We start from the raw sequence: 26,180 nt of genomic DNA, 5'->3' as shown, positions 1-26,180 counted from the left end.
CCAGGGGTACAGATTGGAAATTCGAGACGTCTCCCCCTCGCAGGTTCCTGAAGTTTGCTTTACCAACGTCTACCTCCGACAGGGAGGCAGTATTGGAAACAATTCACAAGCTGTATTCCCAGCAGGTGATAATCAAAGTACCCCTCCTACAACAAGTAAAGGGGTATTATTCCACACTATATTGTGGTACTGAAGCCAGACGGCTCGGTGAGACCTATTCTAAATGGAGTCACTCAGAGCAGTGATAGCGAACCAGGAAGAAGGGGACTATATGGTGTCCCTGGACATCAAGGATGCTTACCTCCATGTCCAAATTTGCCCTTCTCACAAAGGGTACCTCAGGTTCGTGGTACAAAACTGTCACTATCAGTTTCAGACGCTGCCGTTTGGATTGTCCACGGCACCCCGGGTCTTTACCAAGGTAATGGCCGAAATGATGATTCTTCTTCAAAGAAAAGGCGTCTTAATTATCCCTTACTTGGACGATCTCCTGATAAGGGCAAGGTCCAGAGAACAGTTGGAGGTCTGAGTAGCACTATCTCAAGTAGTTCTACGACAGCACGGGTGGATTCTAAATATTCCAAAATCGCAGCTGTCTCCGACGACACGTCTGCTGTCCCTAGGGATGATTCTGGACACAGTCCAGAAAAAGGTGTTTCTCCCGGAGGAGAAAGCCAGGGAGTTATCCGAGCTAGTCAGGATCCTCCAAAAAACCAGGAAAAGTGTCAGTGCATCATTGCACAAGGGTCCTGGGAAAAATGGTGGCTTCTTACGAAGCGATTCCATTCGGCAGATTTCACGCAAGAACTTTTCAGTGGGATCTGCTGGACAAATGGTCCGGATCGCATCTTCAGATGCATCAGCGGATAACCCTGTCTCCAAGGACAAGGGTGTCTCTTCTGTGGTGGCTGCAGAGTGCTCATCTACTAAAGGGCCACAGTTATGCATTCAGGACTGGGTCCTGGTGACCACGGATTCCAGCTTGAAAGGCTGGGGAGCAGTCACACAGGGAAAAAATTTCCAGGGAGTGTGATCAAGTCTGGGGACTTCTCTCCGCATAAATATACTGGAACTAAGAGCAATTTACAATGCTCTAAGCTTAGCAAGACCTCTGCTTCAAGGTCAGCCGGTATTGATCCAGTGGGACAACATCACGGCAGTCGCCCACGTAAACAGACAGGGCGGCACAAGAAGCAGGAGGACAATGACAGAAACTGCAAGGATTCTTCGCTGGGCGGAAAATCATGTGATAGCACTGTCAGCAGTTTTCATTCCGGGAGTGGACAACTGGGAAGCAGACTTCCTCAGCACGACCTCCACCCGGGAGAGTGGGGACTTCATCGAGAAGTTTTTTCCACATGATTGTGCATCGTTGGGAAAGACCAAAGGTGGACATGATGGCGTCCCGCCTGAACAAAAAACTGGACAGGTATTGCGCCAGGTCAAGAGACCCTCAGGCAATAGCTGTGGACGTTCTGGTAACACCAGGGGTGTACCAGTCGGTGTATGTGTTCCCTCCTCTGCTTCTCATACCAAAGGTACTGAGAATTATAAGACGTAGAGGAGTAAGAACTATACTCGTGGCTCCGGATGGGCCAAGAAGGACTTGGTACCCGGAACTTCAAGAGATGCTCACAGAGGACTCAGGGCCTCTGCCGATAAGAAGGGACTTGTTTCAGCAAGTACCATGTCTGTTCCAAGACTTACCGCGGCTGCGTTTGACGGCATGGCGGTTGAACGCCGGATCCTAAGGGAAAAAGGCATTCCGGAAGAGGTCATTCCTACCCTGGTCAAAGCCAGGAAGGAGGTGACCGCACAACATTATCACCACATGTGGCGAAAATATGTTGCGTGGTGTGAGGCCAGGAAGGCCCCACGAAGAAATTTCAACTCGGTCGATTCCTGCATTTCCTGCAAACAGGAGTGTCTATGGGCCTCAAATTGGGGTCCATTAAGGTTCAAATTTCGGCCCTGTCGATTTTCTTCCAGAAAGAATTGGCTTCAGTTCCTGAAGTCCAGAAATTTGACAAGGGAGTACTGCATATACAACCCCCTTTTGTGCCTCCAGTGACACTGTGGGATCTCAACGTAGTCCTGGGATTCCTCAAATCACGTTGGTTTAAACCGCTCAAATCTGTGGATTTGAAATATCTCACATGGAAAGTGACCATGATGTTGGCCCTGGCCTCGGCCAGGCGAGTGTCAGAATTGGCGGCTTTGTCTCACAAAAGCCCATATCTGATTGTCCATTCGGACAGGGCAGAGCTGCGGACTCGTCCCCAGTTTCTCCCTAAGTTGGTGTCAGCGTTTCATCTGAACCAGCTTATTGTGGTACCTGCGGCTACTAGAGACTTGGAGGACTCCAAGTTGCTAGATGTTGTCAGGGCCCTGAAAATATAGATTTCCAGGACGGCTGGAGTCAGGAAAACTGACTTGCTGTTATCCTGTATGCACCCAAAAAACTGGGTGCTCTTGCTTCTAAGCAGAAGATTGCTAGTTGAATGTGTAGTACAATTCAGCTTGCACATTCTGTGGCAGGACTGCCACAGCCAAAATATATAAATGCCCATTCCACAAGGAAGGGGGCTCATCTTGGGCGACTGCCCGAGGGGTCTCGGCTTTACAACTTTGCCGATCTGCTGCTTGGTCAGGGGCACACCCTGGCGGAGGAGGACCTGGAGTTCTCTCACTCGGTGCTGCAGAGTCATCCGCACTCTCCCGCCCGTTTGGGAGCTTTGGTATAATCCCCATGGTCCTGACGGAGTCCCCAGCATCCACTTAGGACGTCAGAGAAAATAAGATTTTACTTACCGATAAATCTATTTCTCGTAGTCCGTAGTGGATGCTGGGCGCCCATCCCAAGTGCGGATTGTCTGCAATACTTGTACATAGTTATTGTTAAAAAACAAAAAAATCGGGTTGTTATTGTTGTGAGCCGTCTGTTCAGAGGCTCCTACGTTTGTCATACTGTTAACTGGGTTTAGATCACAAGTTATACGGTGTGATTGGTGTGGCTGGTATGAGTCTTACCCGGGATTCAATATCCTTCCTTATTGTGTACGCTCGTCCGGGCACAGTATCCTAACTGAGGCTTGGAGGAGGGTCATAGGGGGAGGAGCCAGTACACACCACCTGATCCTAAAGCTTTAGTTTTGTGCCCTGTCTCCTGCGGAGCCGCTATCCCCATGGTCCTGACGGAGTCCCCAGCATCCACTACGGACTACGAGAAATAGATTTATCGGTAAGTAAAATCTTATTATATAGATATATATATTAAAGATGCTGTCTTAAGATATATATATATATAGAGATATATATATATATATATATATAGATATATATATATATATATATAGAAAAAAAAAGGTAGATACTGTGATTGATACAGCTGTGCGGAGTGGGTGGTTGACTGAGCAGATTTCATCTTTTCTTAAGACTGAACACCCTATCTGCCCTCTAATTTATACCCTACCCAAGGTTCATAAGTCCCTTAAGGACCCCCCTGGCAGACCTATCATCTCTGCCAGGGGTTCTTTGTTACAGCCTTTAGCTATTTTTGTTGATAGCTTCCTACAGGAATTGATTCCTTTCATACCAAGTTATCTTAGAGATACAAGTAATTTTTTGGAGAATATTTTTGAGTTAGGGGAGATTGATGAAAACGTTCTTTTTGCAACCTTAGACGTCTCATCATTATACACTATAATCCCCCACTCAGTAGGTATTGATGCCGTCAGGAAACTCATGGTAAAACGTAGGTCTCCAAATCCCCCCTGTGAATGTATCCTTGAATTGTTGGAACTGATATTAATACATAATCATTTTTCTTATCAAGGCGACTATTATATCCAGCGCTCGGGGACCGCTATGGGTTCAAATGTGGCCCCGATGTACGCGGGTATATTTATGCATGACTATGAGACAATGAATATTCTTCCTAAGTTTGGTCGTAAAATACAATATTATAAAAGGTATATAGATGACATATTCCTTTTATGGAATGGCACCAAGGGAGAGTTTTTTCTAATGTTAGATGAGTTAAATAATTTAGAATCCACAGTCCGATTTACTGGGGTATGTGATTCCGAATCTATTAATTTTCTGGATGTGACAGTTTTTCGTGTGGGAAAGAAATTGGGCACGACCTTATTTCGAAAGGAGACGGACAGAAACACGTTTTTATATGCAACCAGTAATCATCCACCCGCCCTTAAAGCAAGCCTTCCGATATCCCAGTTTATGAGGGTACTCCGCAATAATACGGATCCTGCAAAGGCTGAGTTGCAGATCACACAGATGAAAGAGCGGTTCCTCGAGAGGGGATACAAGAAGACGGTCATAGAAAGCTGTCTAAATAAAGCACGGATGAGACTGACTCAGAAACGAGATCGTCAACAAGGACGAATGATCTTTGTAACGCAATATGACGATAGGTCTCCCGTGATTGCTAAAGCCATCAAAAAATACTGGCCGATTATCCAATCTGAGCCAAAGTTTAAGGGCACTATGAATAAATCACCAATGATGGCCTACCGGCGTGGTAGGAACCTCAAGCAGATTTTGATGCAGCCGGGACGATCTTTCGTACCACGAGAAGACAGCACATGGCTAAATTCTAGAAAACCTGGAAGCTTTAAATGTGCGGGATGTGTAACATGTCGATCATTACTGCCTGGGAGCACATTCCCACACCCACATACTGGAAGTCCAATCCAGATTCGCTATAAATTGCACTGCAGAATGAGTTTTGTAGTTTACATGCTCTTATGCCCCTGTGGCTTAGCCTACGTTGGAATGACCACTTGTAGTTTTAGAGAGCGAATGGCGAACCACAGGAGCTCTATTCATCAGGCAGTGATCTCAGGACGGACAGATAAACCTGTGGCCCAACATTTTCTGACAGCAGGCCATCAAGTTTCCTCACTTAGATGCAGATTGATCGATTGGGTACCAGACCCTTTACGAGGAGGTGATCGAGCTATGATCCTAAAGAAACTGGAAGCCAGATGGATTTTTAGGTTGGGGACACTGGCCCCGCATGGACTTAATGAAAACAACCCGTTAGGGGTGTTCTTGAGATAATTTCTATAGGACCAATGCACTTCTAAATAATAATTCTAAATAATATTTTTAGAAAAAAAGAAAAAAAGTAAAAAATGAAATAAAGAAAAAAATATTAATGTAAATTTTATAGTATTAAACTAAAGATATATATTGAGTTTTGGATAGGCCACAGGTGGATAGAGATATATATTGATATAGTCTCTCATCTGATGATATAATCTTTAGTTTAAGAATTTATTTAGTGTTTAAGTATTTGTTTGGATATGTGTGTCATACTGTCCGCGATACTTCACCGGCTCCTTTCCCTTTTTAATTACTGAATAATTATGTCCTTGCCCTTTTAGGAAATGAATAAAATATACGTCCGTTTTGGTAGTAGCCTTTTTAAGATTGCGATATTACATCTAATGGTATGGTTGCTAAGTGACCAATAGTGTTTATACATCCAAAGCCCTGACAGGCCTATCGTTTTTGTGGTCACCTAGCAGCTGAATATAGCTCGTCACTTCCGTTATCATGATAGCGATTCACAGGGCCTGTGTAATAGTACAGCGTCCTTCGGTTACCTAGTAACCGAGAGCGGAACGTCATTTCCGCTATCACGTGACTTGTTGTCACGTGTTGCGGCTCACGGGATCCAGGAAGCAGCGATGCGGTCTCCGGCGGTGGGTTAAATCCTCCCGTAGGTAAAGGTAAAAACAAAGGGTAAGATGTGATCTGATGGTGACGTGACTATTAATTATATGTTGGCGAAAACGCTATCTGTAAGGCATAATGGGTAAGGTCTAATATATTTGACATATATGTAATGGTGACAGCTCAGTGTGGTTTGGGTGGCTCCGCCCACACAATGAGGTCACTATGACGCCGTATTGGCACGAATTTTTGAACTTTAGGGTATTTAAGGAGCCGGTGAGGCATGGCCAGTTATGCAGCTGATGGATTGTTGGATGGTTAAGACAGCTTTCTTTGAATATCATTGAATATCTCCTGATGATGGTCTGCAAGGACCGAAAACGTTTGAGTTACCCTGTATGCTGGAAGGTACATCTGTTACCGTATAGGCTGTAAGGCACAGCTGAATTATGCTGTCAATATAAATAAATCTGGTGCATATTTGAATATTGAGACTGGTGAGTGCTCCAATTTTTTTCTATATACAATTGGATGTTCGTGAGGACTTCTTTGGATGACACCCCAGCGGATGGACTATGATCAAAACGTGAGTGCGACCCATATACCCATATATATATATATATATATATATATATATATATATATATATATATATATATAAAAAACATGCCCAAAGAGACATTAGTCTACTGGGTTCTAGAGTCAACGCTATGTCGATTTCTGCTTGACGTGTCCTGTAGAATATGCAATGGACAGGTGATGCCGACTTAAGAGGCATATGGAAGGCTGAGGATTGTGTGGAGAAGGGATCTCGGACCTGGTCTCCACAGCTGTAGCTGGTAATTCTGATCTTTTGCCTTATATTCCTGCACAGCCTAGGAAAGCACGACATTATCAAATGCAGCCTTTCGATCACAAAGAAACAAGAAAGTCCGAGGTGCGTCCTTTCTTGCCAGAGGCAGGGGCAGAGGAAAGAAGCTGCACAACACAGCTAGTTCCCAGGAACAGAAGTCCTCCCCGGCCTCTACAAAATCCACCGCATGTCGCTGGGGCTCCACAGGTGGAGCTAGGCCCGGTGGGGGCACGTCTTCGTAATTTCAGCCACAAGTGGGTTCACTCCCTGTTGGATCCCTGGGCAATAGATATTGTGTCTCAGGGATACAAGCTGGACTTTGAGGAGATGCCCCCTCACCGACGGCCCTGCCGGCTTCCCCCCACGAGAGGGAAATAGTGTTAACTGCAATTCACAAATTGTATCTTCAACAGGTGGTGGTCAAGGTTCCCCTCCTTCAACAAGGAGGGGGTTATTATTCGACCATGTTGTAGTCCCGAAACCGGACGGTTCAGTCAGACCCATATTGAATTTAAAATCTCTGAACATATACCTGAAAAGGTTCAAGTTCAAGATGGAATCGCTAAGAACGGTCATCGCAACCCTGAAAGGGGGAGATTTTATGGTGTCTCTGGACATAAAGGATGCATACCTTCATGTCCCCATTTATCCACCTCATCAGGCGTACCTCAGATTTGCGGTACAGGATTGTCATTACCAATTTCAGACGTTGCCGTGTGGTCTCTCCACGGCCCCGAGAATCTTCATCAAGGTAATGGCGGATTATGCGGAAGCAAGGGTCACAATTATCCTGTACTTGGACGATCTCCTCATAAAGCGAGATCAAGAGAGCAGTTGCTGAACAGCGCATCACTTTCTCTGGAAGTGTAACGGCAACACGGCTGGATTCTAAATATTCCAAAGTCGCAGTTGGTTCCTACGGCTCATCTGCCTTTCCTAGGCATGATTCTAGACACAGACCAGAAAAGGGTTTATCTCCCGATAGAGAGAGCTCAGGAGCTCATGACACTGGTCAGGAATCTATTAAAACCAAAACAGGTGTCAGTGCATCACTGCACTCGAGTCCTGGGAAGGATGGTGGCATCATACGAGGCCATTCCCTTCGGCAGGTTCCATGCGAGGACCTTCCAATGGGACTTACTGGACAAGTGGTCCGGATCACATCTTCAGATGCATCGGTTAATCACCCTGTCCCCCAGGGCCAGGGTGTCACGCCTGTGGTGGCTGCAGAGTTCTCACCTTCTAGAGGGACGCAGATTCGGAATTCAGGACTGGGTCCTGGTGACCACGGACGCTAGCCTCCGAGGTTGGGGAGCAGTCACACAGGGAAGAAATTTCCAAGGTCTGTGGTCAAGTCAAGAGACTTGCCTTCACATCAACATCCTGGAACTAAGGGCCGTATACAACGCCCTACGTCAAGCGGAGCACTTGCTTCGCGACCAACCGGTTCTGATTCAGTCAGACAACATCACCGCAGTGGCTCATGTGAACCGCCAAGGCGGCTCAAGGAGCAGAGTGGCGATGGCAGAAGCCACCAGAATTCTTCGCTGGGCGGAGAATCACGTAAGCGCTCTGTCAGCAGTGTTCATCCCGGGAGTGGACAACTGGGAAGCAGACTTCCTCAGCAGACACGACCTCCACCCGGGAGAGTGGGGACTTCATCAGGAAGTCTTCACACAGATCACATATCGGTGGGAACTGCCACAGGTGGACATGATGGCATCCCGCCTCAACAACAAAATCTACAGAGGTATTGCGCCAGGTCAAGAGACCCTCAAGCAATAGCGGTAGACGCCCTGGTGACACCGTGGGTGTTCCAGTCGGTCTATGTATTTCCTCCTCTTCCTCTCATACCAAGGTGCTGAGGATAATAAGAAAAAGAGGAGTGAGAACAATCCTCATTGTTCCAGATTGGCCACGAAGGGCCTGGTATCCAGATCTGCAAGAAATGCTCACAGAGGACCCGTGGCCTCTTCCTCTAAGACAGGACCTGTTGCAACAGGAGCCCTGTCTGTTCCAAGACTTACCGCGGCTGCGTTTGACGGCATGGCGGTTGAACGCCGGATCCTAGCAGAAAAGGGCATTCCGGATGAGGTCATTCCTACGCTGATAAAGGCTAGGAAGGACGTGACAGCTAAACATTATCACCGTATATGGCGAAAATATGTTTCTTGGTGTGAGGCCAGGAATGCTCCTACAGAGGAATTCCAGCTGGGCCGTTTCCTTCACTTCCTACAGTCAGGCGTGAATTTGGGCCTAAAATTGGTCTCCATTAAGGTCCAGATTTCGGCCCTATCCATTTTTTTTTTTTCAAAAAGAGTTGGCTTCTCTACCAGAAGTTCAGACGTTTGTAAAGGGAGCGCTGCATATTCAGCCTCCTTTTGTGCCTCCAGTGGCACCTTGGGATCTTAACGTGGTGTTAAGTTTCCTGAAATCACACTGGTTTGCACCACTGAAAACGGTGGAGTTAAAATATCTCACGTGGAAGGTGGTCATGCTATTAGCCTTGGCTTCGGCTAGGCGTGTGTCAGAATTAGCGGCTTTGTCACATAAAAGCCCCCATCTGGTTTCCATATGGATAGAGCAGAATTGCGGACCCGTCCACAATTTCTGCCAAAAGTGATGTCATCTTTTCATATGAACCAACCTATTGTGGTGCCTGTGGCTACTCGTGACTTGGAGGATTCCGAGTTACTGGATGTGGTCAGGGCTTTGAAGGTTTATGTAGCCAGAACGGCTAGAGTCAGGAAAACGGAGTCGCTGTTTATCCTGTATGCATCCAACAAGCTGGGTGCTCCTGCTTCAAAGCAGACTATTGCTCGCTGGATCTGTAACACGATTCAGCAGGCTCATTCTGCGGCTGGATTGCCGCTGCCAAGATCAGTTAAAGCACATTCCACTAGGAAGGTGGGCTCTTCTTGGGGGTCTCGGCATTACAACTATGCCGAGCTGCTACTTGGTCAGGTTCAAATACTTTTGCAAAGTTCTACAAGTTTGATACCCTGGCTGAGGAGGACCTATTGTTTGCTCAATCGGTGCTGCAGAGTCATCCGCACTCTCCCGCCCGTTTGGGAGCTTTGGTATAATCCCCATGGTCCTTACGGAGACCCCACCATCCACTAGGACGTTAGAGAAAATAAGATTTTATTTACTGGTAAATCTATTTCTCGTAGTCCGTAGTGGATGCTGGGCGCCTGTCCCAAGTGCGGACTTCTTCTGCAATGCTTGTATATAGTTATTGCTGCAATAAGGGCTATGTTATTGTTGCATCAGGGTTGACCTGTTGCTCTGTTGTTGTTCATACTGTTGACTGGGTAAGTTTATCACAAGTTATACGGTGTGATTGGTGTGGCTGGTATGAGTCTTGCCCTGGATTTCCAAAATCCTTTCCTTGTACTGTCAGCTCTTCCGGGCACAGTTTCTCTAACTGAGGTCTAGAGGAGGGACATAGAGGGAGGAGCCAGAGCACACCAGAATCTTAATTCTTTCTTAAAGTGCCCATGTCTCCTGCGGAGCCCGTCTATTCCCCATGGTCCTTACGGAGTCCCCAGCATCCACTACGGACTGCGAGAAATAGATTTACCGGTAAATAAAAATCTTATTTTTGTGGCTCGTGCCAGTGTTTTATGTTCCCAACTGCAAGTGAGCGTGGTTTTGTTAGTACCAAATACATTGATTTTATGTCCATGCCTGTTTTCATCTTTTACTGGCATCTATAATAGTAATAGGTACGGGTACACACTGGCCGAAATATCGTAGGTGCGTTGGGTGTGTACTAGCGATGTCATTGAATGCCGTCATTCACAGATATTTCGTGTCAGTCCTACAGCACAGCTGATGACTGATATATCTGCAGATATACAGCGCATCGTGCTGTGCATATGGGTGGTCAATCGACCGCCCGTACACGTGCTACAGAGATCGTTGTGTCGTGACTAACATTACAACTGGGTGGGCAAATGTAAATTCCTGCCCAGTTGTGACACCAGGCCCAACACATACTTGTCTATGCTCCCGGAATGGCCAGGAGGCTACCGAAAATCAGGTGGCGCTCCTACCCTCCCGGAAGACTGGTCAAGTCTCCCAGCCGTCGCTGTCAGCCTGCAATCCCACCCCTACCCCTCCACATTGACCAACCCCCACACTGAAATCCAAAGTGGGTGGTCCGGGGGTGTCAGATGACGCAAATTCACGTGGAATCACGTCATCGTGACCCTCGACCCCTGCCTCTCAATGCCAGTAATCTCAGTTGCAGGGGACGGGGTCACGATGATGCAATTGTGTGACCACGCCCCCATGCTGCATCATTAAACCCCACCATGCCCCTCCCTGTGCCCCCTCCCGCATGTGGCAGCCAAAATATCGGCAAACATGGACCAACGATTGTTAAGTGTGTATGCACTTACCAATCGTCCAATAGGTCGGCGGATCAGCTGGATGGCCTATCCGTCGTCCTAGTGTGTATCCAGCATTTTATAAAGCGTGTGTTTAAATGTAAAGGGCCGAACAAGGTGGTTCTCAGTTTAATGTACATGCCAATCCAGTTACACCACAATTATACGTTTAACTCAATAGTTAAAAGTATATATTTAGTGGGTGTATAGGAGGTTGCAATTTGTGCGAGTGATCTACAGAAACAGGGCCGGGTACAGGAGGGAGCAGCAGGGCCGCCATCAAGGGGGTGCCCTGTGTACAGTTGTCCCGGGCCTGGCCACTCTGACAGAGTGGAGGGCCCGGGCTGCACACACAATATTCCCCCGGTGGCAGCCGCCGCTGCAGACAGTGAGTCACAGTGACACACTGTCTACAGCAGCGGTGGCCAGCAAGCGGCTCGATCCGCTCCCGGCCACCGCTGCCCGGCGCGCACTGAAGTCTCCGGCGGCAGTGAAGTCCATCTTAAATTCGGCGCCGGCCCATGAGCCAATCAGAGCTCGCGGACCGGCAGCTGAGGCTTCTGAATGACTGCCGGACCGCGAGCTCTGATTGGCTTACGGGCCGGCGGCGAATTGAAGATAGATACCGCCGCTGGAGATGGAGGGGTAGGAGAGGCGCACGCTGCGCTCTCCTCCCCTTAGGGCCCTTACAGCAGCAGGTGAGAAGCGGAGGGGGGGGGAGGCACTGTGGGGGCATGTGTATCGGCACTGGGGGCATATCTGGCACTGTGGGAGCATGTGTATCAGCACTGGGGGGTAAATCTGGCACTGTGGGAGGCACGGTGGGGGCATGTGTATCAGCACTGGGGGCATATCTGGCACTGTGGCGGCATGTGTATCAGCACTGGGGGCATATCTGGCACTGTGGGGGCATGTGTATTGGCACTGGGGGCATATCTGGCACTGTGGAGGCATGTGTATCGGCACTGGAGGCACTTCTGTATCTGGCACTCTGGGAGCATTTGTGTATCTGGCACAGTGAGGCAACGTGTATCTGGCACTATTGGGGTCATGTGTATCTGCCCCTCCCCCCATATGTGTATCACGCCCCATGTGGCATTTGGCCACACCTATTTTTTGGCGTGTGCGCCGACACAGTGCCTGTAAAGACATTTATTCTACTTGATAGGGGCCCTGCCTATTTTTCCAGTCCCGGGCCCCACAATTTTTGGTGGCAGCCCTGGGGAGCAGCCAGTGATTATACAACTAGGCAGTCTGTGGCTCACTCCTTAGTATTCTGAAAGAGAGTTTAAACTTGGACACCAGCAGCCCTCATTTTTCTATAACTACCTTATGAGCCCCTGCCAGTTGCTTGTTACTCATATGGGAAAAGTCAAAAGAAAATAAGATTTTACTTACCGATAAATCTATTTCTCGGAGTCCGTAGTGGATGCTGGGGTTCCTGAAAGGACCATGGGAATAGCGGCTCCGCAGGAGACAGGGCACAAAAAGTAAAGCTTTTTCCGATCAGGTGGTGTGCACTGGCTCCTCCCCCTATGACCCTCCTCCAGACTCCAGTTAGGTACTGTGCCCGGACGAGCGTACACAATAAGGGAGGATTTTGAATCCCGGGTAAGACTCATACCAGCCACACCAATCACACCGTACAACTTGTGATCTAAACCCAGTTAACAGTATGATAACAGCGGAGCCTCTGAAAGATGGCTTCCTTCAACAATAACCCGAATTAGTTAACAATAACTATGTACAATTTATGCAGATAATCCGCACTTGGGATGGGCGCCCAGCATCCACTACGGACTCCGAGAAATAGATTTATCGGTAAGTAAAATCTTATTTTCTCTATCGTCCTAGTGGATGCTGGGGTTCCTGAAAGGACCATGGGGATTATACCAAAGCTCCCAAACGGGCGGGAGAGTGCGGATGACTCTGCAGCACCGAATGAGAGAACTCCAGGTCCTCCTTAGCCAGAGTATCAAATTTGTAAAATTTTACAAACGTGTTCTCCCCTGACCACGTAGCTGCTCGGCAAAGTTGTAATGCCGAGACCCCTCGGGCAGCCGCCCAAGATGAGCCCACCTTCCTTGTGGAGTGGGCCTTTACAGATTTAGGCTGTGGCAGGCCTGCCACAGAATGTGCAAGTTGGATTGTGCTACAGATCCAACGAGCAATCGTCTGCTTAGACGCAGGAGCACCCATCTTGTTGGGTGCATACAATATAAACAACGAGTCAGATTTTCTGACTCCAGCTGTCCTTGCAATATATATTTTTAATGCTCTGACAACGTCCAGTAACTTGGAGTCCTCCAAGTCACTTGTAGCCGCAGGCACTACAATAGGTTGGTTCAGATGAAATGCTGACACCACCTTAGGGAGAAAATGCGGACGAGTCCGCAGTTCTGCCCTGTCCGAATGGAAAATCAGATATGGGCTTTTGTAAGATAAAGCTGCCAATTCTGACACTCTCCTGGCAGAAGCCAGGGCTAGAAGCATGGTCACTTTCCATGTGAGATATTTCAAATCCACCTTTTTTAGTGGTTCAAACCAATGAGATTTTAGGAAGTCCAAAACCACATTGAGATCCCACGGTGCCACTGGAGGCACCACAGGAGGCTGTATATGCAGCACTCCCTTAACAAAGGTCTGGACTTCAGGGACTGAAGCCAATTCTTTTTGAAAGAAAATCGACAGGGCCGAAATTTGAACCTTAATAGATCCCAATTTGAGACCCATTGACAATCCTGATTGCAGGAAATGTAGGAATCGACCCAGTTGAAATTCCTCCGTCGGAGCACTCCGATCTTCGCACCACGCAACATATTTTCGCCAAATTCGGTGATAATGTTGCACGGTTACTTCCTTCCTTGCTTTAATCAAAGTAGGAATGACTTCTTCCGGCATGCCTTTTTCCTTTAGGATCCGGCGTTCAACCGCCATGCCGTCAAACGCAGCCGCGGTAAGTCTTGAAACAGACAGGGACCCTGCTGAAGCAAGTCCCTCCTTAGAGGTAGAGGCCACGGATCTTCCGTGATCATCTCTTGAAGTTCCGGGTACCAAGTCCTTCTTGGCCAATCCGGAACCACTAGTATCGTTCTTACGCCTCTTTGCCGTATAATTCTCAATACTTTTGGTATGAGAGGCAGAGGAGGAAACACATACACCGACTGGTACACCCAAGGCGTTACCAGCGCGTCCACAGCTATTGCCTGCGGATCTCTTGACCTGGCGCAATACCTGTCCAGTTTTTTGTTGAGGCGAGACGCCATCATGTCCACCATTGGTCTTTCCCAACGGGTTACCAGCATGTGGAAGACTTCTGGATGAAGTCCCCACTCTCCCGGGTGAAGATCGTGTCTGCTGAGGAAGTCTGCTTCCCAGTTGTCCACTCCCGGGATGAACACTGCTGACAGTGCTATCACATGATTCTCTGCCCAGCGAAGAATCCTTGCAGCTTCTGCCATTGCACTCCTGCTTCTTGTGCCGCCCTGTCTGTTCACATGGGCGACTGCCGTGATGTTGTCCGACTGGATCAACACCGGTTTTCCCTGAAGCAGAGGTTCTGCCTGGCTTAGAGCATTGTATATTGCTCTTAGTTCCAGAAAGTTTATGTGAAGAGACGTTTCCAGGCTCGTCCATACTCCCTGGAAGTTTCTTCCTTGTGTGACTGCTCCCCAGCCTCTCAGGCTGGCGTCCGTGGTCACCAGGATCCAATCCTGTATGCCGAATCTGCGGCCCTCCAATAGATGAGCACTCTGCAACCACCACAGAAGAGACACCCTTGTCCTTGGAGACAGGGTTATCCGCAGGTGCATCTGAAGATGCGACCCTGACCATTTGTCCAACAGATCCCTTTGGAAAATTCTTGCGTGGAATCTGCCGAATGGAATTGCTTCGTAAGAAGCCACCATTTTTCCCAGGACTCTTGTGCATTGATGTACAGACACCTTTCCTGGTTTTAGGAGGTTCCTGACAAGCTCGGATAACTCCTTGGCTTTTTCCTCCGGGAGAAAAACCTTTTTCTGAACCGTGTCCAGAATCATCCCTAGGAACAGCAGACGAGTTGTCGGCATTAACTGGGATTTTGGAATATTCAGAATCCACCCGTGCTGTTTTAGCACTTCTTGAGACAGTGCTAATCCCATCTCTAGCTGTTCTCTGGACCTTGCCCTTATTAGGAGATCGTCCAAGTATGGGATAATTAATACGCCTTTTCTTCGAAGAAGAATCATCATCTCGGCCATTACCTTTGTAAAGATCCGAGGTGCCGTGGACAATCCGAACGGCAGCGTCTGAAACTGATAGTGACAGTTTTGTACAACGAACCTGAGGTACCCCTGGTGTGAGGGGTAAATTGGAACGTGGAGATACGCATCCTTGATGTCCAAGGATACCATAAAGTCCCCCTCTTCCAGGTTCGCTATCACTGCTCTGAGTGACTCCATTTTGAACTTGAACTTCTTTATGTACAGGTTCAAGGACTTCAGATTTAGAATAGGCCTTACCGAGCCATCCGGCTTCGGTACCACAAAAAGAGTGGAATAATACCCCTTCCCTTGTTGCAGAAGAGGTACCTTGACTATCACCTGCTGAGAGTACAGCTTGTGAATGGCTTCCAACACCGTCTCCCTTTCGGAGGGGGACGTTGGTAAAGCAGACTTCAGGAAACGGCGAGGTGGATCTGTCTCTAATTCCAACCTGTATCCCTGAGATATTATCTGCAGGATCCAGGGATCTACTTGCGAGTGAGCCCACTGCGCGCTGTAATTTTTGAGACGACCCCCCACCGTCCCCGAGTCCGCTTGAGAAGCCCCAGCGTCATGCTGAGGCTTTTGTAGAAGCCGGGGAGGGCTTCTGATCCTGGGAAGGAGCTGCGTGTTGCTGTCTCTTCCCTCGACCTTTGCCTCGTGGCAGATATGAATAGCCCTTTGCTCTCTTATTTTTAAAGGAACGAAAGGGCTGCGGTTGAAAAGTCGGTGCCTTTTTCTGTTGGGGAGTGACTTGAGGTAGAAAGGTGGATTTCCCGGCTGTAGCCGTGGCCACCAAATCTGATAGACCGACTCCAAATAACTCCTCCCCTTTATACGGCAAAACTTCCATATGCCGTTTTGAATCCGCATCGCCTGTCCACTGTCGCGTCCATAAAGCTCTTCTGGCCGAAATGGACATAGCACTTACCCGTGATGCCAGTGTGCATATATCCCTCTGTGCATCACGCATATAAAGAAATGCATCCTTTATTTGTTCTAACGACAGTAAAATATTGTCCCTGTCCAGGGTATCAATATTTTCAATCAGGGACTCTGACCAAACTACCCCCGCACTGCCCATCCAGGCAGTCGCTACAGCTGGTCGTAGTATAACACCTGCATGTGTGTATATACTTTTTTGGATATTTTCCATCCTCCTATCTGATGGATCTTTAAGTGCGGCCGTCTCAGGAGAGGGTAACGCCACTTGTTTAGATAAGCGTGTTAGCGCCTTGTCCACCCTAGGAGGTGTTTCCCAGCGCTCCCTAACCTCTGGCGGGAAAGGGTATAATGCCAATAATTTCTTTGAAATTATCAGCTTTTTATCAGGGGCAACCCACGCTTCATTACACACGTCATTTAGTTCTTCTGATTCAGGAAAAACTATAGGTAGTTTTTTCATACCCCACATAATACCCTGTTTAGTGGTACCTGTAGTATCAGCTAAATGTAACGCCTCCTTCATTGCCAAAATCATATAACGTGTGGCCCTACTGGAAAATACGGTTGATTCGTCACCGTCACCACTGGAGTCATCGCCTGTGTCTGGGTCGACCGACTGAGGCAAAGGGCGTTTCACAGCCCCTGACGGTGTTTGAGTCGCCTGGACAGGCACTAATTGATTGTCCGGCCGTCTCATGTCGTCAAACGACTGCTTTAGCGTGTTGACACTATCCCGTAGTTCCATAAATAAAGGCATCCATTCTGGTGTCGACTCCCTAGGGGGTGACATCCTCATATTTGGCAATTGCTCCGCCTCCACACCAATATCGTCCTCATACATGTCGACACACACGTACCGACACACAGCAGACACACAGGGAATGCTCCTAATGAAGACAGGACCCACTAGCCCTTTGGGGAGACAGAGGGAGAGTTTGCCAGCACACACCAAAAGCGCTATATATATATCAGGGATAGCCTTATAATAAGTGCTCCCTTATAGCTGCTTTGTTATATCAAAATATCGCCATAAATGTGCCCCCCCCTCTCTGTTTTACCCTGTTTCTGTAGTGCAGTGCAGGGGAGAGACTTGGGAGCCGTCCTGACCAGCGGAGCTGTGAGAGGAAATGGCGCCGTGTGCTGAGGAGATAGGCCCCGCCCCTTTTCCGGCGGGCTCGTCTCCCGCTATTTAGAAAAATTAGGCAGGGGTTAAATATCTCCATATAGCCTCTAGGGCTATATGTGAGGTATTTTTAGCCTTTATAGGTACTCATTTGCCTCCCAGGGCGCCCCCCTCCCAGCGCCCTGCACCCTCAGTGACTGCCGTGTGAAGTGTGCTGAGAGGAAAATGGCGCACAGCTGCAGTGCTGTGCGCTACCTTTAGAAGACTGCAGGAGTCTTCAGCCGCCGATTCTGGACCTCTTCTGACTTCAGCATCTGCAAGGGGGCCGGCGGTGCGGCTCCGGTGACCATCCAGGCTGTACCTGTGATCGTCCCTCTGGAGCTTGATGTCCAGTAGCCAAGAAGCCAATCCATCCTGCACGCAGGTGAGTTGACTCCTTCTCCCCTCAGTCCCTCGCTGCAGTGATCCTGTTGCCAGCAGGAATCACTGTAAAATAAAAAACCTAGCTAAACTTTTTCTAAGCAGCTCTTTAGGAGAGCCACCTAGATTGCACCCTTCTCGGCCGGGCACAAAAATCTAACTGGAGTCTGGAGGAGGGTCATAGGGGGAGGAGCCAGTGCACACCACCTGATCGGAAAAAGCTTTACTTTTTGTGCCCTGTCTCCTGCGGAGCCGCTATTCCCATGGTCCTTTCAGGAACCCCAGCATCCACTAGGACGATAGAGAAATGGTTAATAGCAAAGTTAATTCAAACCAACCAGCACTCTATTCGTGGATACTACACCTTCTGTGGCTCTTGCTAAATCACGGAAAACTACCAATGACTCCTCCCCACAGAAGTCTGTGATACCAGAGAAACAGGTAGAATACAAACAATCATTAAAAATAAGATTTTACTTACCGGTAAATCTATTTCTCGTAGTCCGTAGTGGATGCTGGGGACTCCGTAAGGATCATGGGGATAGACGGGCTCCGCAGGAGACACGGGCACTTTAAGAAAGAATTTAGGTTCTGGTGTGCACTGGCTCCTTCCTCTATGCCCCTCCTCCAGACCTCAGTGCCCAGAAGAGCTGACAGTACAAGGAAAGGATTTTGGTAATCCAGGGCAAGATTCATACCAGCCACACCAATCATACCGTATAACATGTGAAAACAACCAGTTAACAGTATGACAAACGACAGAGCATCAGGTCAAACCCTGATGCAACCATAACATAACCCTTATTGAAGCAATAACTATATACAAGCAGAAGAAGTCCGCAATTGGGACGGGCGCCCAGCATCCACTACGGACTACGAGAAAATAAGATTTTACTCACCGGTAAATCTATTTCTCGTAGTCCGTAGTGGCTGCTGGGCACTCCGAAAGGACCATGGGGAATAGCGGCTCCGCAGGAGACTGGGCACAACTAAAAGAAAGCTTTTAGACTACCTGGTGTGCACTGGCTCCTCCCACTATGACCCTCCTCCAAGCCTCAGTTAGGATACTGTGCCCGGAAGAGCTGACACAATAAGGAAGGATTTTGAATCCCGGGTAAGACTCATACCAGCCACACCAATCACACCGTATAACTCGTGATATGATACCCAGTTAACAGTATGAAACATAACTGAGCCTCTCAACAGATGGCTCATAACAATAACCCTTTAGTTAACAATAACTATATACAAGTATTGCAGACAATCCGCACTTGGGATGGGCGCCCAGCATCCACTACGGACTACGAGAAATAGATTTACCGGTGAGTAAAATCTTATTTTCTCTAACGTCCTAGTGGATGCTGGGAACTCCGAAAGGACCATGGGGATTATACCAAAGCTCCCAAACGGGCGGGAGAGTGCGGATGACTCTGCAGCACCAAATGAGAGAACTCAAGGTCCTCCTCAGCCAGGGTATCAAATTTGTAGAATTTAGCAAACGTGTTTGCCCCTGACCAAGTTGCAGCTCGGCAAAGTTGTAAAGCCGAGACCCCTCGGGCAGCCGCCCAAGATGAGCCCACTTTCCTCGTGGAATGGGCTTTTACTGATTTAGGATGCGGCAATCCAGCCGCATAATGCTCCAGCTGAATTGTGCTACAAATTCAGCGAGCAATAGTCTGCTTAGAAGCAGGAGCACCTATTCTGTTGGGTGCCTACAGGATAAAAAGCGAGTCAGTTTTCCTGACTCCAGCCGTCCTGGAAATATAATTTTTTAAGGCCCTGACTACGTCCAGTAACTTGGAATCTTCCAAGTCCCTAGTAGCCGCAGGCACTACAATAGGTTGGTTCAAGTGAAAAGCTGATACCACCTTAGGGAGAAACTGGGGACGAGTCCTCAATTCTGCCCTATCCATATGGAAAATCAGTTAAGGGCTTTTACATGACAAAGCCGCCCATTCTGACACACGCCTGGCCGAAGCCAAGGCCAATAACATGACCACTTTCCACGTGAGATATTTCAAATCCACAGTTTCAAATAGCTCAAACTAATGTGATTTTAGGAAACTCAACACCACGTTGAGATCCCAAGGTGCCACAGGAGGCAGAAAAGGGGGCTGAATATGTAGCACTCCCTTTACAAATGTCTGAACTCCAGGCAGTGAAGCCAGTTCTTTCTGGAAGAAAATTGACAGCGCCAAAATCTGGACCTTAATGGAACCCAAGTTTAGGCCCATAGTCACTCCTGACTGTAGGAAGTGCAGAAAACGACCCAGCTGAAATTCCTCTGTTGGGGCCTTCCTGGCCTCACACCACGCAACATATTTTCGCCAAATACGGTGATAATGGTTTGCGGTAACTTCTTTCCTGGCTTTTATCAGCGTAGGAATGACTTCCTCCGGAATGCCCTTTTCCTTTAGGATCCGTAATTCAACCGCCATGCCGTCAAACGCAGCCGCGGTAAGTCTTGGAACAGACAGGGCCCCTGCTGTAGCAGATCCTGTCTGAGCGGTAGAGGCCATGGGTCCTCTGATATCATTTCTTGAAGTTCTGGGTACCAAGCTCTTCTTGGCCCATCCGGAACCACGAGTATCGTTCTTACTCCTCGTTTTCTTATTATTCTCAGTACCTTTGGTATGAGAGGCATAGGAGGGAATACATAAACCGACTGGTACACCCGCGGTGTCACTAGAGCGTCCACAGCTATTGCCTGAGGGTCCCTTGACCTGGCGCAATATCTAGTTTTTTGTTTAGGCGGGACGCCATCATGTCCACCTGTGGCCTTTCCCAACGGTTTACCAACAGTTGGCAGACTTCTGGATGAAGTCCCCACTCTCCCGGGTGTAGGTCGTGTCTGCTGAGGAAGTCTGCTTCCCAGTTGTCCACTCCCGGAATGAACACTGCTGACAGTGCTAAGACGTGATTTTCCGCCCATCGGAGAATCCTTGTGGCTTCTGCCATCGCCATCCTGCTTCTTGTGCCGCCCTGTCGGTTTACATGGGCGACTGCCGTGATGTTGTCTGATTGGATCAGTACCGGCTGGTTTTGAAGCAGAGGCCTTGCCAGACTTAGGGCATTGTAAATGGCCCTCAGTTCCAGAATATTTATGTGTAGGGACGACTCCTGACTTGACCAAAGTCCTTGGAAATTTCTTCCCTGTGTGACTGCCCCCCAGCCTCGAAGGCTGGCATCCGTGGTTACCAGGACCCAGTCCTGTATGCCGAATCTGCGGCCCTCTTGAAGATGAGCACTTTGCAGCCACCACAGTAGAGATACCCTGGTCCTTGGAGACAGGGTTATCAGCCGATGCATCTGAAGATGCGATCCCGACCACTTGTCCAAGAGGTCCCACTGAAAGGTTCTTGCATGGAACCTGCCGAATGGAATTTTGCTTCGTAAGAAGCTACCATTTTTCCCAGGACTCGTGTGCAGTGATGCACCGATACCTGTTTTGGTTTCAGGAGGTCTCTGACTAGAGATGACAGCTCCTTGGCTTTCTCCTGCGGGAGAAACACTTTTTTCTGTTCTGTGTCCAGAACCATCCCCAGGAACAGTAGGCGTGTGGTAGGAACCAGCTGTGACTTTGGAATGTATAGAATCCATCCGTGCTGTTGTAGCACTTCCCGAGATAGTGCTACTCCGACCAACAACTGCTCCTTGGACCTCGCCTTTATAAGGAGATCGTCCAAGTACGGGATAATTAAAACTCCCTTTTTCGAAGGAGTATCATCATTTCTGCCATTACCTTGGTAAAGACTCTCGGCGCCGTGGACAGTCCAAACGGCAGTGTTTGGAATTGGTAATGGCAATCCTGTACCACAAATCTGAGGTACTCCTGGTGAGGATGGTAAATGGGGACATGTAGGTAAGCCTCCTTGATGTCCAGGGATACCATGTAATCCCCCTCCTCCAGGCTTGCAATAACCGCCCTGACCGATTCCATCTTGAACTTGAATTTTTTTATGTATGTGTTCAAGGATTTCAAATTTAAAATGGGTCTCACCGAACCGTCCGGTTTCGGTACCACAAACAGTGTAAAATAGTAACCCCGTCCTTGTTGAAGTAGGGGCACCTTGACTATCACCTGCTGGGAATACAGCTTGTGAATTGCCTCTAGCACAGCCTCCCTGCCTGAGGGAGTTGTCGGCAAGGCAGATTTAAGGAAACGGCGGGGGGGAGACGCCTCGAATTCCAGCTTGTACCCCTGAGATACTACTTGAAGGATCCAGGGATCCACCTGTGAGCGAGCCCACTGATCGCTGAAATTTTTGAGGCGGCCCCCCCACTGTACCTGGCTACGCCTGTGGAGCCCCCGCGTCATGCGGTGGACTCAGAGGAAGCGGGGGAAGAATTTTGATTCTGGGAACTGGCTGACTGGTGCAGCTTTTTCCCTCTTCCCTCGTCTCTGTGCAGAAAGGAAGCGCCTTTTACCCGCTTGCTTTTCTGAAGCCGAAAGGACTGTACCAGATAATACAGTGCTTTCTTAGGCTGTGAGGAAACCTGAGGTAAAAAATGTTTTCTTTCCAGCTGTTGCTGTGGATACGAGGTCCCAGAGACCATCCCCAAACAATTCCTCACCCTTATAAGGCTCTATGTGCCTTTTAAAGTCAGCATCACCTGTCCAGTGTCGGGTCTCTAATACCCTCCTGACAGAATGGACATTGCATTAATTCTGGATGCCAGCCGGCAAAATATCCCTCTGTGCATCCCTCATATATAAGATGACGTCTTATGTTCGCAAAATAGTATCCCTGTTGACAGGGTTACAGACCACGCTGCAGCAACACTATCTGCAGGTCTCAGTCTAGTACCTGAGTGTATAAATACAGACTTCAGGATAGCCTCCTGCTTTTTATCAGCAGGTACCTTCAAAGTGGCCGTATCCTAAGACGGCAGTGCCACCTTTTTTGACAAACGTGTAAGCGCCTTATCCACCCTAGGGGATATCTCCCAGCGTAACTTATCCTCTGGCGGGAAAGGGTACGCATCAGTAACTTTTTAGAAATTACCAGTTTCTTATCGGGGGAACCCACGCTTTTTCACACTTCATTCACTCATTTGATGGAGGAACAAAACACTGCCTGCTTTTTCTCCCCAAACATAAAACCCTTTTTTAGTGGTACTTGGGTTAATGTCAGAAATGTGTAACACATTTTTTTTATTGCCGGGATCATGTAACGGATGTTCCTAGTGGATTGTGTATATGTCTCAACCTCGTCGACACTGGAGTCAGACTCCGTGTCGACATCTGTGTCTGCCATCTGAGGGAGCGGGCGTTTTTGAGCCCCTGGTGGCCTTTGAGACGCCTGGGCAGGCGCGGGCTGAGAAGCCGGCTGTCCCATAGCTGTTACGTCATCCAGCCTTTTATGTAAGGAGTTGACACTGTCGGTTTATACCTTCCACCTATCCATCCACTCTGGTGTCGGCCCCACAGGGGGCGACATCACTTTTATCGGCATCTGCTCTGCCATCACATAAGCCTCCTCATCAAACGTGTCGACACAGCCGTACCGACACACCGCACACACACAGGGAATGCTCTGACTGAGGACAGGACCCCACACAGCCCTTTGGGGAGACAGAGAGAGAGTATGCCAGCACACACCAGAGCGCTATATAATTTAGGGATTAACACTATATTGAGTGAATTTTTCCCAATAGCTGCTTGTATATACAATATTGCGCCTAAATTTAGTGCCCCCCCTCTCTTTTTAACCCTTTGAGCCTGCAAACTAAAGGGGAGAGCCTGGGGAGCTGTCTTCCAGCTGCACTGTGAAGAGAAAATGGCGCCAGTGTGCTGAGGGAGATAGCTCCGCCCCTTTTTCGGCTGACTTTTCTCCCGCTTTTTTATGGATTCTGGCAGGGGTATTTATCACATATGTAGCCTCTGGGGCTATATATTGTGATATATTTGCCAGCCAAGGTGTTTTTATTTCTGCTCAGGGCGCCCCCCCCCCCCAACGCCCTGCACCCTCAGTGACCGGAGTGTGAAGTGTGCATGAGGAGCAATGGCGCACAGCTGCAGTGCTGTGCGCTACCTTGGTGAAGACTGATGTCTTCTGCCGCCGATTTTCCGGACCTCTTCTTGCTTTTGGCTCTGTAAGGGGGACGGCGGCGCGGCGCGGCTCCGGGAACGAACACGAAGGCCAGTTCCATGCGGTCGATCGCTCTGGAGCTAATGGTGTCCAGTAGCCTAAGAAGCCCAAGCTAGCTGCAAGCAGGTAGGTTCGCTTCTTCTCCCCTTAGTCCCTCGATGCAGTGAGCCTGTTGCCAGCAAGTCTCACTGTAAAATAAAAAACCTAAAATAAACTTTCTTTCTAGGAGCTCAGGAGAGCTCCTAGTGTGCATCCAGCTCGGCCGGCACAGAAATCTAACTGAGGCTTGGAGGAGGGTCATAGTGGGAGGAGCCAGTGCACACCAGGTAGTCTAAAAGCTTTCTTTTAGTTGTGCCCAGTCTCCTGCGGAGCCGCTATTCCCCATGGTCCTTTCGGAGTTCCCAGCATCCACTAGGACGTTAGAGAAATAGATTTACCGGTAAGTAAAATCTTATTTTCTCTAACGTCCTAGTGGATGCTGGGGACTCCGTAAGGACCATGGGGATTATACCAAAGCTCCCAAACGGGCGGGAGAGTGCGGATGACTCTGCAGCACCGATTGAGCAAACAAGAGGTCCTCCTCAGCCAGGGTATCAAACTTGTAGAACTTTGCAAAAGTGTTTGAACCTGACCAAGTAGCCGCTCGGCAAATGTAATGCCGAGACCCCTCGGGCAGCCGCCCAAGAAGAGCCCACCTTCCTGGTGGAATGGGCCTTAACTGATTTTGGCAGCGGCAATCCAGCCGCAGAATGAGCCTGCTGAATCGTGTTACAGATCCAGCGAGCAATAGTTTGCTTTGAAGCAGGAGCACCAAGCTTGTTGGATGCATACAGGATAAACAACGACTCTGTTTTCCTGACCCTAGCCGTTCTGGCTACATAAACTTTCAAAGCCCTGACCACATCAAGCAACTCGGAATCCTCCAAGTCAGTAGTAGGCACAGGCACCACAATAGGTTGGTTTATATGAAAACATGAAACCACTTTTGGCAGAAATTGTGGACGGGTCCGCAATTCTGCTCTATCCACATGAAAAACCATATAGGGGCTTTTATGTGACAAAGCTGCCAACTCTGACACACGCCTAGCCGAAGCCAAGGCTAATATCATGACCACCTTCCACGTGAGATATTTCAACTCCACCGTTTTAAGTGGTTCAAACCAGTGGGATTTCAGGAAACTTAACACCACGTTAAGATCCCAAGGTGCCACTGGAGGCACAAAAGGAGGCTGAATATGCAGCACTCCCTTTACAAACGTCTGAACTTCAGGTAGAGAAGCCAACTCCTTTTGAAAGAAAATGGATAGGGCCGAAATCTGGACCTTAATGGAACCCAATTTTAGGCCCAAATTCACTCCGGACTGTAGGAAGTGAAGGAAACGGCCCAGCTGGAATTCCTCCGTAGCATTCCTGGCCTCACACCAAGCAACATATTTTCGCTATATACGGTGATAATGTTGAGCTGTCACATCCTTCCTAGCCTTTATCAGCGTAGGAATGACCTAATCCGGAATGCCTTTCTCTGCTAGGATCCGGCGTTCAACCGCCATGCCGTCAAACGCAGCCGCGGTAAGTCTTGGAACAGACAGGGCCCCTGTTGCAACAAGTCCTGTCTTAGAGGAAGAGGCCACGGGTCCTCTGTGAGCATTTCTTGCAGATCTGGATACCAAGTCCTTCGTGGCCAATCTGGAACAATGAGGATTGTTCTCACTCCTCTTTTTCTGATTATCCTCAGCACCTTGGGTATGAGAGGAAGAGGAGGAAATACATAGACCGACTGAGAGTCTCTTGACCTGGCGCAATACCTCTGTAGCTTTTTGTTGAGGCGGGATGCCATCATGTCCACCTGTGGCAGTTCCCACCAACTTGTAATCTGTGCGAAGACTTCCTGATGAAGTCCCCACTCTCCCGGGTGGAGGTCGTGTCTGCTGAGGAAGTCTGCTTTCCAGTTGTCCACTCCCGGGAGGAACACTGCTGACAGAGCGCTTACGTGATTCTCCGCCCAGCGAAGAATTCTGGTGGCTTCCGCCATCGCCACCCTGCTCCTTGTGCCGCCTTGTCGGTTTACATGAGCCACTGCGGTGATGTTGTCTGACTGAATCAGAACCGGCTGGTCGCGAAGCAGGGTCTCCGCTTGACGTAGGGCGTTGTATATGGCCCTTAGTTCCAGGATGTTGATGTGAAGGCAAGTCTCTTGACTTGACCACAGACCTTGGAAATTTCTTCCCTGTGTGACTGCTCCCCAACCTCGGAATGCTCCCCCAGTCCTGAATGCCGAATCTGCTGCCCTCGAGAAGTTAAGCGCTCTGCAGCCACCACAGGAGTGACACCCTGGCCCTGGGGGATAGGGTGATTAACTGATGCATCTGAAGATGTGATCCGGACCACTTGTCCAGTAAGTCCCATTGA

The sequence above is a fragment of the Pseudophryne corroboree genome, chromosome 2 (genome assembly GCF_028390025.1).
Source record: "Pseudophryne corroboree isolate aPseCor3 chromosome 2, aPseCor3.hap2, whole genome shotgun sequence".
Classification (NCBI taxonomy): Eukaryota; Metazoa; Chordata; class Amphibia; order Anura; family Myobatrachidae; genus Pseudophryne; species Pseudophryne corroboree.
This window is presented reverse-complemented; position numbering follows the sequence as displayed.